The following is a 13,533-nucleotide window of genomic DNA, read 5'->3' on the forward strand; positions in this document are numbered from 1 at the left end:
TTGTTTTATAGTTTTTATTCATTTCATTTGGTAGAAGACTACCTAATTATGTTCCCACAGCCTTGTGCTTAAAAACCACGTAAATTACTGCATTACTGCACTTTGTCATCTCTTGCAGAAGTGGCTTGATGTGGCATGAGCCTTGTGACCACTGTCCAGGAGCAGGCCAGCTACAAGTGTCCCAAGCCCTGCTTCGTACTCAGGACTACGCCTGCTTCAGCCACCAAATTGCTCCTGGTGTGCCTTCTGTTGAAAAATGTACCTCTTTAAGTGCCGAGGCTATGTCTGTTTCACACTTGTTTGCAAATTTCTTCAGAGAATAACATTTTGTAGTGTTTGAGCTCACTGTGTGTAGGTAGAACATGTTATGTAGGTAGAGCTCACCATGACACTGATTCCAAGATCCATTGCCCCATCAGCAACGCTACTGAGGAAATACAGGCTTCCAGTGTTGTTGGGTTTTGCTGACCCTATCTGCTGCTGTTTTAACCTCCTAATTCCCTTTTGATTTGCCAAAGGAGTCTCAAATACACTGTATTTCCATGTGAACAAAGGACACAGCATAAATGAGCATTTTTCTTTGAAATATCTATTAGTTTTATTCTCAGTGTTGGTCAAATTTATTTTTCAAATTTAATTTGCTGCAGGTTGTAGCTAGCTAAGGAGAGACTCAGCTGAACTAACCTTTACTTCAGCTTGGGAACAAGTCTAATGCCTGTTTTTCCTCCTGCCATTTACTGGTTATAACAGTAGGGCTGTATTTGTTTCTGACTGCAATTGGCTGAGGTTCATATACAGACATGGGTTCCATAAAAGCAGAATAAAACTCTCAGTCTTGGTGTTCAGAACTTACTCCCCCACCTTGGTAAAGCTGATGTAGCATTGCTTTTAATTTAATAATTCAGTTATTCAATGGATAAAAGAAATAAATGGAGTCCTCCAGCTTTTAGCTCTCCCGGGTCTTTGTTCTCATTTATTGCCTTGGAGCACACCTTGTCTTGAAATTGCTGTTACTCCTACGTAATTTGCAGAGCCTTTCAGGGCACAGAAAAGCAATCTTGGAGCAAATAATGGTTGTGGCCGTGGATGCACTTAGGGAAGGAGGGCACTGGCCATGCTTGCCCTGCTTCCCAGCAAATGAACCCGGAGGAGCGAGGCCGTGTCCGCAGCCCCGGCAGCAGAAATGCTGCTGTGCACCAGGGGAGAGCAGGGCTGCTGAAATTGCTTTTACTGAGGAAACATCAAAGGACAAAAAGCTTCCCCCAAAGCCAAGCTGCTCGTGTTCTGAGGGAAGGATGATGACAATAACTGAATATTGCTGTTTCAAAGCTTTGAAACGTGCTGCCTTTATACAGAGGATGAAACCAACATAAAAGTATGTACTGAAATGGAGGAAAATGTATATCTAAAGACTTGAAACAAAATATTTGAGCTAAAATAGGCAGAATACAGGGAAAATTCAGTTTTTCTGTGTTTACAAATCACATTGCTCTTGAGTGCAGTATGCTTCCCAAAGATTGTTAAAGATGGGATAGAGTATGTCCTCTGCTAAAGTTCATGAAGGATCTCAGACCTCTATTAAATATTTAATGAAGGATCTCAAACCTTTTAATTTTGCACTTCTCAATTTCCTTTATTTTGTGGTTTTGTCTGAAAATATTTGAATTGATCTGTCTCTTCAGGCTTTGAATAGAAGCTTTTATTTTTGAAAAATATGTAATATTTCTGTCTTTTAGTTCTCAAGAAAAGAAGAGCTTTCTCTGTGAAGATGAGGCATATTTTCAGTTTTTCAGTCCATTTTGCTGAAAGTAAAGTGAGTCCGGATGGGTATATCACACATGTGCCCTTTTTTAAGTTTAAGCCCTTGATTAAAAAGATAATGAATAATGTAGTACTGCATCTCTTTCTGCTTTCTATATGCTTCTGAAATTTTTATTCTGGAACAGAATTGATATGCTATCATACATGTGAATAATTACTCTGGGGCAAATTAATTCTGCAGCTAAGTTTTGTCTGTCTCCAGTTGCTACAGTTTAACACATCAGTAGACAACACTCAAGCCACTGCTGAGCTCATGGATGCTTCCAAGTCTGTCACAAACCATGTTTGTGTTCTGCCTTACATCTGCAGAGAACAAGAACCTGGCCAAACCTGGCCACAGAACTGTTGACAAGGAGTAGCTTTCTGGGCCATGCCCAAGTGTGAAGTTATCTGCAGTTTGGTTGACTTTATAAAAACCTGAGCATGATGAGCGATCAGCTCCAACTTTTTCAATGCCTTGCTTAAATAGACACCATAGAGAGGAGTGGAGGCTGGCTCAGAGAAGCTTGTGCTGACCTGGGGTTAAAAGCCTCATCTTTGAGCTGAAGATCGACCATCCTTCAGCAAAGCTGAGTCCTTGGGGCTCCATCTGCAGTGAGATTTTTGGCTTCTTAGCCATTTTTGTCAAGGCAAACCGATAGTATGAAAATCATGTGCAATGGCACTAGAGCACCTTGAGCCAGTGGAGCATTCCTTCACATCCTCAGCAGTGTCTGGAATGTTATTAACAGCACATGGACCAGATCCATGTTGGGCAAAATGATGCTGCAGCTCCAGATAGCCCCCAAGGATGGCAGAACAGCACGTTGCACTGCTGTGTTCTGAGCTGTCTCCGAGGGACACTTCATCCTTGTGTCTCCCAGTGCTCCCTTTGCCATGGAGGTGATTCTCTGCATGACTTACAGAGGGAACAGCTGCGTGAACTCCAGCTTCTATAAGCACTTACTGGCTAGCTGGCTTCATCACTAAAAAGGGGAGCTGAAGTGCCTCAGAGCCTGAGGGCAGGCAGCCAGGAGTGGAGGACAGTTGGGCCACACCATGGCACTGCCTTTGCCTCAATTGCTGTATCCCAAGGGATGCTTGAAGGCCAGCATTGTCCTCCCCTGCCAGGGTGCTCTAGCATTGCTAGATAGATAGATTGCAGGGATAAGTCCTGATTCCTCCCTACAGGAAATTTGCTGTAAAGAGATGTACAAGGTTGCAGAGAGAGGAAAATGGAGGTAGAGAGTCCTGTCTCACCCACAGTCCTCAGTGCCTCTGATCACACAGGTCCCTTCTGAATTTCTGCCCTGAAGAAACCCACGCTTCTGCCATCTCGAGAAGATGGTTTTGCATGTGCTGTTACAAATCCTTGAGACACTTCTGCAAGCAGCATGATGAAGCTTATGTGTGGAAAGCTGTTTAGACATAGCTAACAGGAAAAAAATGGAAACAATCAGATTTTTTTCCCCTGGGGCTTCAGCAATGTCCTCAGTCAAGGCAGGAGACATTTCCCATCACCCTGAATAAACAGTGTGAACTGTTTCCTCCAGATATGCTCCAACTTTTTTAAAAACAAGTAGAAAAATTTGCAAACATGCAAGAGAAAGGATGTGCTGGTGGCCCCTCCCTTCTGCCTTGGCTCAGTGATTATCACACATACACAGCCAGGAAGCATGAATAAACCAGGTCAGGTCCTTGTTTGCCTCAAAAGGATTAAAACCCACAATTCTTGCTTCCCTGGAGTCTGCAGACTACCTTGGCAAGGGAGCCCTTTCTAGACTTCAAGCTAAAGCTCAGCTTCTATGCAGAAATGAATTAAAATTAATCTGTAGACAAGTCAGCCTGATGGCAGCTTATCAATGTGGAGCTCAACTGGCAGTAAGGAAACTTGCTTCCATGTGCCTTAGCCTGTGGATTGCTGTGTACCTTGTCTAAAGGCTAATTCATGTAGCAGCAGTTTCCTCAAGCTGTGATTTGAAAGAAACCAGTGTGGCTGCTGTGTTTTTGTAGTCTGGTGCAGGTGCTGAGGAGGACAATCTCTGTGGAAACCCACCAAGCTTCTGGGTGCTGCTCAGGTTTACACATCTCCCTGGTACTCAGATGAGCAGGGTTATTTATACTCAGGTCACTTTAGATGGGCATGAGCACAGCTTGAGGTTATGGTGTAGCTGGCTCATGGTTTTCAGAACCACGGTTTTGGATTTAAGTACCTGCATCCCATTTGCAACTGAGGCATCCCAAATTGTTGTGACTGTCCTCCAGTGGTAAGGAGCTCAACCCCAAGGTCACTCAGTGGGAACTGCATTCGTAAATCGCTTAAGTGCATCTCAAAATCACACTCCAAATTTGAATCTTCAAATTGCATATTGCTGACTGCAAAGAGTGAATGGGGCTCTGTTTCTCTGCAGTCAGATCCAGCAGCTGTGCTGGTTCAGCTGTGTGAGTGCTCCAGCAGGAGCTGCTACACACATTCTGAGAGGAGCCTTTCTACTGAGATGAGCAAAGGAAGTCTTTCCCACAGAAACTGTAGATCATGCCCATGCAAATTCAAAACCAAAATATAATTGGTCTCTGGTGCCTGTTTTTTAATAGCAGGTGATTCCTCTCAGCTTTTCCTTCTGTTTCTCTGTGGAAACATATTTTTTTTCCTTTTCAACTTGTTTAGTCAAAAAACAATTTTCTGTTTTGAAACATGGTACCCTGAGAAAGCTTAGTTCTCCCATATGTCTTCCAGTCAATCCCAATAACTCATTTCTAAATGCTCACCTGTCATCAATTGTAAATCAAGTATTAACAGGACAGGCAACATGTTGTAACATTTTCATTTACATTTTGAAGAAACCTGTCTATTCCTTGGCAAAAGATGGGTTTATATTTGAAACGCTAATAAATGACAAAATCTTATAAACACAACATATATGTGTGTGTGTATATATATGTATGTATGTACTGGTTACTGATGTGAAAAAAAACGTGTACTGTAGATTTAAGTATCAAATATAAAGCTACTTTTCCACAGACAAACTGGCCCAGTACCTGCAGTAGCTTTGCAGAAGTGAGATAATGTGAAGAATTGAGCAGATCCTGCATGGAGCACATGTCAGATACACAGTTTTCTAATGCAGTCAGTAACATGTCAAGTTAAATTAACAGCCTGTATATGATGTCTTGGCTTCATGCTTTTCCATCTCTGAGGAGATCCTCTGGGTTAGGTGCAAGACGGCTGTCAAATTTCCAGAGCTGATTAAGAACTCTCACTTTGCCGTGGCAAAGGAGCCATAAAACCTAGGATGAGATTTAAATATGCAGAAGAGGCTGCCGAGAATGTGGGTTATGGAAAAACTATGCTGGGGTTTGAGTTGGCAATCATTTTCTTACCACCCTTTCCTTTTCTTCCCATTTGCTTTATTTTTCAATATATTTTGCTTCATACAAAGTGCTAAGAATTTCAGGAAAATATTTGCAAAATGCACAGTGATCACTAAGTCTCGATTTAAATGTATTGAAAATAAAACCATAGCCATCTTCTGTCTCATCTCCCTCATACTTGCAGGGATGTGACCATTGTCTCAGGCTCTCTCCTTTTATTGCACGTGCCAGAGTTATATTGAAAGAAAACAGGTGGATGATTAGTACCACGATTAATCACAGTTCAGTTGTGCTGTGATATTATCTGTAGGCATATCAGATGTACACTATATTTACATGGAGCAACACTCACTCATACATTATGAATTCTGTGAGAGGAAGCCATATGACCAGGAGAAAGTAGCATTTTTAGAAACTGTAACTAGCACAGAGAGTCAAATGTGGGTTATTTGCAGTACAGACTGGGCAGAAGAGACAGAACTCATGATGAATACATTGGATATTGCTGCCCAAATAGAGATAGCTGAGATTTCTATTTTCTTTCTTGGAGAGGAGCCTCTTCTCAGTGTCTTCAAGATTACAGATCTTGCTGCTAATGCACTGAGAACAGAGAAATCAGTCTGAGAGAGCTTAGGGATAGGGATTGCTTCAGGTTTGGCAGCTCTTGGCTGACCCCAGCCCCAACACCCCCATGCTGCCCATCCTTGTTCCTGCAGTGGAGCTGCACTGAGGAGCCACCTGGCTCCACAGCAGCCTCACAGTTGAGAAGTAACCTCTCCTGCCTTCAGAGCCCAGCAAGGACCACTAAATGTCCTTTCAGCTCACTGGGATCTCTGGGTACATCGCTTTCAGTGGGAGAGCAACACACAACAGCGTGTATTGCTCTCACAGAGCTTCAAACTGTCCAGGTGCCCATGATATCCCTGAAAAGTCCTAGAAGAGCCAAAGTTACAGCAGAGGCTCCTTTCAGGTTCCTTTCCTGAGGCTTCCAAACAAACACAAATCCTGGCAAAGCCCTTGCTAGTGTTCAGGTCTAGGATGCTTCTGAGGTGAATTGTCTTTGTAGCTTTAATTGCAGTTTAGTTTTAAAGTGAGGAGCACATCAGGCAGCAGCAGGGGAACATCTGCAGGATGATCCCTCCTCCCCAGGGTGGCAGGTCAAGGGGCAGCAGCCCTCTGCTCAAAAAGGGTCTGTAGAGGTTACACTGCTGCATTCTTTTCCTTTTACTCCAATAGCAGAAGCAGGTAGGTTGTGCTGCTGCCATTCTGTGTTTCCCTGGCTACCACAGAAATGTGGCTGTTTTACTTTCCCCAGCCTCTTCTCAATAGTAATGTAAAGGAACAGTGCGTCCTTCAGCTGCTTCAGCAATCTGAAGTGCTAAAAATGCAAAAGATTCTTTTCTGACAGTCTTTTGTCTTCTCGTGCTTCTGGGTTTGCCATTAATAAAGACTATATTTTTCCCAAGCACTAGTTTTCAAATGAATTGTGATTTTGTCAACTCTGTTCATATAATGGTTTAGTAGAGAACATTGCCCAAAGGGTTAATGGTGAATCGAATTTATTTACACTGTTGATTGTTGGTAAGATGTGGGTTTGTGATTTTTTTTTTTTTTAATTATTTTTTGTGATTAGAAAAAAGGCGGGGGGGGGGGAGTAACTGTTACAGTGAGATAAATCCCAGTCAAAACATGTCGGTAAATACTGCATTGTGGCAGTAACTCTTCAGGGAAACTAGAGGGCAAGCTTCTAAAGTACTTTGAGCTCTCCAAACCTGCAATTAAGTATCTCCTCAGCTTCCCGAAGAAACACTAAGTACCTCACTTCTAGGAGCTTGCATGTTTAATCAGCTAAATGCTTTCAAAATACTGCCCTGGGAGGGCTCAGGAAGCCTGCTGCATAAAAATAATAGTCATTGCTGTGTGTCAGCAGTCAGACAGCTCCTATTGTAAGTCTGTTGATTATTATACCCAATATAACTGAGCTGTCTTTTGCCTATCCCTCTGTTTGTCTCAAATTTTCATGCTGTGAATTGTGTCTTATTGTGTACTAAATATCACTGTGGGCCAAATAGGGTTTTATTATTATTGGTATCATTATTGTTTTATGTGTGAGTACTGCTTAGCACCTACATGGGGCTTGGCTTCTGACCCATCCGTAAAAATAATTTTGTACTTCCTGTGGGTCAGTCTGTGAGTCTGGGAGAAACTGGGTATACAGCTCATTTTAGAGGTTGTAGCTGTCAAAATGAATCTTGAAGGGCAGCATTAAAGTGTTTGGCATCACACCCCTGAATGAAGGTGCAGATCAATGCGGCAGGAGGCTGAGATGAGGCAGAGGCTGTGGAACCAGTTTGGGAATGCCAAGTTTATGTTATACTGCAGCTTTGGGCCTTCAGCTGAATCACAAGGGAGCAGGAAAAGCTGTGGTTAAATCATACTATTTACAGTTTAAAAAAATAGAATATTTCTTCTCTGACTGCTATGTCCAGCAGCTTCTGAATGTTAGGAGTGTTGAGCAGGGATTAGGATTTTTGAGTCTGTCAGACCTGAAATTGCTGACCCTTGGAAGCCCCCAAAGTCAAAGAGCAGCACCAGCCTCCTGGGCATAAAAAACTGGCCAGACCACTCATGTTCAGTGTTCCATGTTGCATCAGGAGAATTGCTGAAAGCAAAATCTTTCCATAAAAAGTTATATTTTCAGAGCACAAAACTTTCCCAGTGGAGAAATGTTCCATCAGAAAAATGTTGGACCATTTTGACTCTTGGCATACTCTAAGGTACAAAAACTCATTGCATTTTAAATAACTTTCAGCAGCCTCAGCCCATGCCAACTCTCAAGCAACAAATCAAGCAAACTTGGCTTTTTCTCCAGTAATTATCCAACCTGATAATTCCCTTGTCATTTCACCCTTTTGCTTCACTGAATGAAGAAAGGGCGTGTTTGCAGTACACCAAGATAGTTTGCTTCTATTTTCATTGCCCTGGAACTTGAAATTCATAAAAGGTCATTATATAAATATTTATATAATTTTAATCCCAAAGTAAGCATATAGAAACAACCCCAAAAATCAATTACCTTTAGGATACACATGATCAGACTTTGTTTTTATAAAACTTTTTTTTTAAGATAGTCATTTCTAAAATCAACATTAAATGTGCCTATTTTTCAGGGACAAACATAAAACAACAGTCTGCCTTGCCAAAGTTTGAACACATGGCTTTTAAAAGTCTAACCAGTCAACGCTCAGTGCTTACACCTTTCTTCTCAACCATTAAAGCTGCATGAAAATGGAAAGTATTTACAATAAAAAATGACTGGCAGAGCTAGGATCCTGGACAATATGGGAATTCTTATAGATAATTAAATAAAAATCTTCAGAAAATATTAAAGTCAGAAAGGAAGTGAAAAATCAGGCAGTATGGAAGCTGAGTGTTTATGTGTTTGTCATTGCACATGAAATTAGCATACTGTACAGTCTGCCTTATATTGTGTTGCCTGAATTTTATGATTCATAACAATTATCTTCATACCATCTTGTAGCTACAAAATTATGCAGGGTTACAAAACAAGCACAGCAATGCTGAATCATCTTTTGTACATACCAGTAAGTCTCTGAAATAGCCTACCTCACTTTAAGTATAGGGGAAAGAAAACTTGGTATTGATACCTTAATATTTGAACATGAATAACCACTATTAGGCTTCGTGTTCAGTCCTGACTGATTAACTGATTAACTGATGCTTATGTGAGTCATTTATCAACTCAATATTATTTTAATATGTGCTTTCTAACATTAAGTTCCTCAATTTTTTTGTAAAAGAAAAAGCCATTGACTCCACAAAAGTCATCTGTCAATAAAGATCAATGGTGCTTTAGAAATGCCATTAGTGAGGGACTCCATAGGAATCAGCAGCGTGCCAAATACTTCACTTTCCACAGTCTTTGTCCCTGCAGCGCTACTATCTCTGGCAAAAAAAACCCCCAAACATTCTTAACCTTTGTCTTACCATTTTTTAATTTAAAAAATGCAAACAATATTTAACCACTCCTCTGTTTGTGAAAACCATGCAGACACGAAGCAGTGTTGCTTAGCACTGGGGTGTGTCTCTGGAGAAAATGCCAGGAGTTTGAAGTGGCAGTCAGCATGACAATAGCAAAAGACATGAGCATTCAGGTGTGAAATCATAGAACCTTTCCAGCAGCAGCATTTTGCTGTGTGATAGGTTGCATTTGGATTTGTGAGAATGTTTCATACATAATTTCGGGTAAAGCTTTAATATTTGATTGGAGACCCTGCACAAATGAAGTGCCAGTGTGAAGGAAGTCCAAGGCCAGTGCCTTCCTCCAGAATCTCTTTTGTGCGAAACAACTTGAAAATCATTGCTCATAATTTAATTACGTAGCACAGTTGTGCATTTTAGAGTTCATATGGCGTGAGTTGGCACCATCTTGAGGGTGATAGCCCATCCCTAGAATGGCTTTTATTGCACTGTTTCAGGGACTACAATAAAACTGCCAAAAGGATTCGCCTGGAAGAGTTTACCCTACCATAAAAATGTCAGTAAAATTAACATAATCTTTCTCCAAATTTCAGCCTCCCCAAATCAAATATTTTTCTAGAAAAACAAAACTGGGTGGCCTGAATTTTCCCAGAATATCACAGAATATCTGGGGATGTTCAATTTCCTGAGAATGAATCCAAATTCTTAAACTAGATCAGGCACTTTTGTCAAGAAGCTTTGATTTGTTAGATTTCTAGCTCTCTGTCCACCCCAAACACCAGTTCTAAGTACTTGCAACAGCTGTTGCTCAGCAGCTTCAAACCCTTGATGCTGCGGGTCTGGTGCAGACACGCACTGTTAAGATCACTGTGGAATTTTACAGTCCAAGCTACTGGAGGATTTAAAGGCTGGGACATGCCTCACCAAACCTCCTTCTGTGCCAGGCACAGCTCCTGCTCTTGGGTCTCTGTGCTTCCACGGGAGCCAGTGGGGCTGCCAGGAGAGCAGGCAGCAAGGGTTTGAGAGGTGCCAGATGCCTTTGGTCCCCCTGATCGTGCTGTCCTCCATGGGATGGGAGAGGGTTTGGCTTTTTGGAGCTGTGTTGCTTCTGGTGGGTCCCCTCACGATCCAGCTCGAAGGCTGTGGCCCCCACGCTCACGTCACTTTTGAAGCAATCCAGGAATTCCGTGTTTTAGCTGTGTAGTAATCTGAGCATGTTTGATCCAGGTTGCCAGTTCAGTACCAGGAATCGTTCTCTTGCCTTTGTACCTCAGCTGCAGACACCTCTGAGGTATTTTCCCCAGGTCATCTCTGTGGTGGGCTGCCAAGTGCTGACCGCAGGGAGCCTCTGCAGCAAGAGCCCCCACTGCCATATACATTTTCTCCTAGCTGGAAACTTTGTTTTCAGAGACATGCCCTGGCTGAGAAGCCCCAGTCAGGCAATTAACTCTCAGAGGGTGCATTTCATATTGCATCACCACTCTCAGTACAAGAAAGATGTCCCATTGTTTTAAATGTCACGGCATTTTTTGACTTCCTCTTTTAATATTTTTATTGTTTACTTTGGTTTTGTTTGTTTGTTTTTCTGTACTGAACATTTTACCAATCATTATCTTATTTGTATTAGTGCTTTGTCTGGTCCCTTCTGCATAGATCTTTGTCTTGTAGACATCACTATTACCAGTCCATAAGGGCTCCTAGCAACCTCTTTTCTTTTTCATGCTATGCCACCACCCAGGTGAGTTGCTGCTGGCTATTTTCCACCTTGTTCCTGCAAGCAGCTGAGTGGTTTTGGTTATCACTGGAGAAATCAATAGGATTTGTTGCACTTCAAAGGAGGTAATAAACACTTTGCAGGATCAGCCATTACGCTTTGGCTTCCTTACTGATGAATTTGTTACAATGATAATTACTGAAGTTTCACTGTCTGCTGATATGGGGAATGAAAATTAAATTCAAGTAAACTGTCCAAGAAATCCCTCTCTAATCTCGCTAACATAAACTTTTTGCTGCTTAAGCTGTTTAAGTCACTTGGCTTCATTAACAGAATATTTGGGTGTACTTGCTGCCATGGTCAGGATGATACCTGACAACAGTGACCAAGTTATTGAGTGATGCCTACACTGGAAACAAATGCTTTTTAATGCAGAGTTTGTATAGGTGAATGGGAGCCACTTAACATAAATTCAGAGAACAATTTCCCCTATATTGATAAATAATTGCAAAGAATAATAATTGTAGGCACACACCTGAATGGACTTGGCAGAGTTTACTAAAGTGCCAGAAAGGAAAAGCTTTTTTTTCCCTCAGAAGATGCTAATTTAAAAGGTAGAAAGTGCTGCAGAATAGTTCTCATTAGCAGAGGTAAAAAGAGCCACTGCTGCTCCTTATCAACAACTTTTATCACATCATATGGTATATGCTGCTTAATCTTTGCTCATGATTATGAATCACAAATGACCTCATACAGTCCCAAAGCAACTGAAGATGGGTCAGCAAAATCTTTTTATAGGGGTGACACTTTAAGTTATGACAATTTGTAGTGAAAATGTTAATTAAAAGCAGAAAATTGAAATGAAAACTTGAATTTAATGTCGGGTAAGCATCTGGTACAGCTACTGTGCTTTAAAACCTGTACAGGATGGAGAGAAAATATAAAGGATAGCTCCAGAAAAAGTCATTGCAGAAGTAGCAATAATACAAATAATAGAGAGTATACCAGAATGTATATAGGGTTTTCTTTGTAATAACATTTGTAAATGTTCTGCACAATCAGTCCTTTAAAATTCAGTCTGTTTATGAACTACTCAGCTATGATATGCATCAAGATATGCTTTGCCATCTTTAAGAAACTGTTGTTTTTTATCTTTATAGACAATGTATTTATATCAGCATTTGTAGTGAATCCATTAGCTAAAAAAACCCATGCTCATTAAGGTTCTATTTCATGTAAATGGGAACTGGCAGCCCAGCATAATGTTTTGGGCAGCTTTCTCAGATCTCAGCCAAGAAATGCCAAAACAAAAGTAAAATTATAACTGGGAAAGCTAAAGAGATGTGGAAGTTCAGAAGACATTTCCATGCCATAGAGGTTGTAGTGTTTGTAAGACACTACAAATCCCAAAACTCTTGAATTAGTACTAGTCAAGATGTAGGGATATTTGTTTATTGTCACTGGAAATATCTGAGGGAGTCTTTTCACTTCTGAAACTGCTACTTATCGCAACATCTTGGACCACATACGTGTGGATCATCAACATCTGGGTTCCACTTACAAAAAAAAGCCAATATAACAAATGACAAGTATTATGTCTTTATAGACATTAGGTTTTTCAGAGAACAAAAATTTAGAATTCATGTTGATCTGAAAGACTTCTGTTTGACAGCTGTCATTTCAGAACCACAGAGTAAAACTGTGTCTCTTTTGCAAGTTCCTTTGGTGTCAAGGTGTTGTGTCACTGCAGGTAGCAAGAAATTTTGATAACAGTATAAAATGAGGAATGTTTTCACCTGACTTTCCCTGTCTTAAATAAAAGGGTCTATTGTGTCTGACTAGAGCTGCTGTTACACAGCACTTGGCTGCAGCTCCTTTCTGTGAGCACCACTGAGCTGCAAACAGTGAAAGGGTCAAAACTCTCCTTCACTCCCCATGTCACGCTGTCTGAACTGAGATGTAAATTAGAGAAAGAACATATGTATGTCAAAAGGAGCATATGGCTTTCAATAATTTCTTCATAGAGAGGATAGCAAAGTTTGTTAATAAAAAGTTTCTTTTTTGCATTTTGGAGGAAAATATTTTTCCCCTAGCATTCTTTGTCAGACAAATTGAAAGAATAAAATTCTGACCTTCATCTTTCTTTGTTTTGAAACCCTGCATATATGTGTATGTGCAACCTAAATTTCCATTTTCAGCTTCTTTCTTACTGCTTATAAAAATATTTTTATTGACTGTAGGTAAAAAGCAAAATAAAAAAGAGTTAAAAAAAATTTAAGAGTATAAATGTTTATCTTTCAAGTATTTCAAGAGACAATTCCCAGAAAATAAAAATGAGAGGAAGCATATTTTAAAAGAGGTATGATATATGCTCAACTAGATGAGAGTTGCTCTCATTATCCTGACAGAAATATATCAAATGTGTTGAAATTATTTGTAAAAAAACATGCAGGAAAGTACAGTTTAATTTAAAGTAAGATCTTTCATTTAGTCAACCAGATATCATTGGAAAGGAGTCAAGAAATGAACTCCCTCCCCTTTGCAACTTAAAACATCTCTCTGGCACCCCATCACAGTATTAATATGTTAACTTGGAGCACATTTGACTTCCTACTGCTTCCTCTGGCATCTGTGGACAGTGATCT

At 40.6% G+C, this 13,533-nt stretch overlaps 1 protein-coding gene across 3 annotated transcripts in view; it reads left to right on the top strand.

The window, feature by feature from the left end:
• SMPX (small muscle protein X-linked) overlaps nucleotides 1-13,533 on the top strand; it is a 40,210-nt gene that overhangs the window by 20,223 nt on the left and 6,454 nt on the right. The window contains exon 5 of one of the 3 annotated variants that reach the window (XM_058829225.1): nucleotides 119-964. The exons of the other annotated variants lie outside the window; for them this stretch is intronic. The gene's annotated coding sequence lies outside the window, so the exon portion shown is untranslated. Of the gene's footprint in view, nucleotides 1-118; nucleotides 965-13,533 lie in introns of those variants that run through there. 3 annotated transcript variants of the gene reach the window in all.

Source organism: Poecile atricapillus, chromosome 1 (assembly GCF_030490865.1).
Source record: "Poecile atricapillus isolate bPoeAtr1 chromosome 1, bPoeAtr1.hap1, whole genome shotgun sequence".
Classification (NCBI taxonomy): Eukaryota; Metazoa; Chordata; class Aves; order Passeriformes; family Paridae; genus Poecile; species Poecile atricapillus.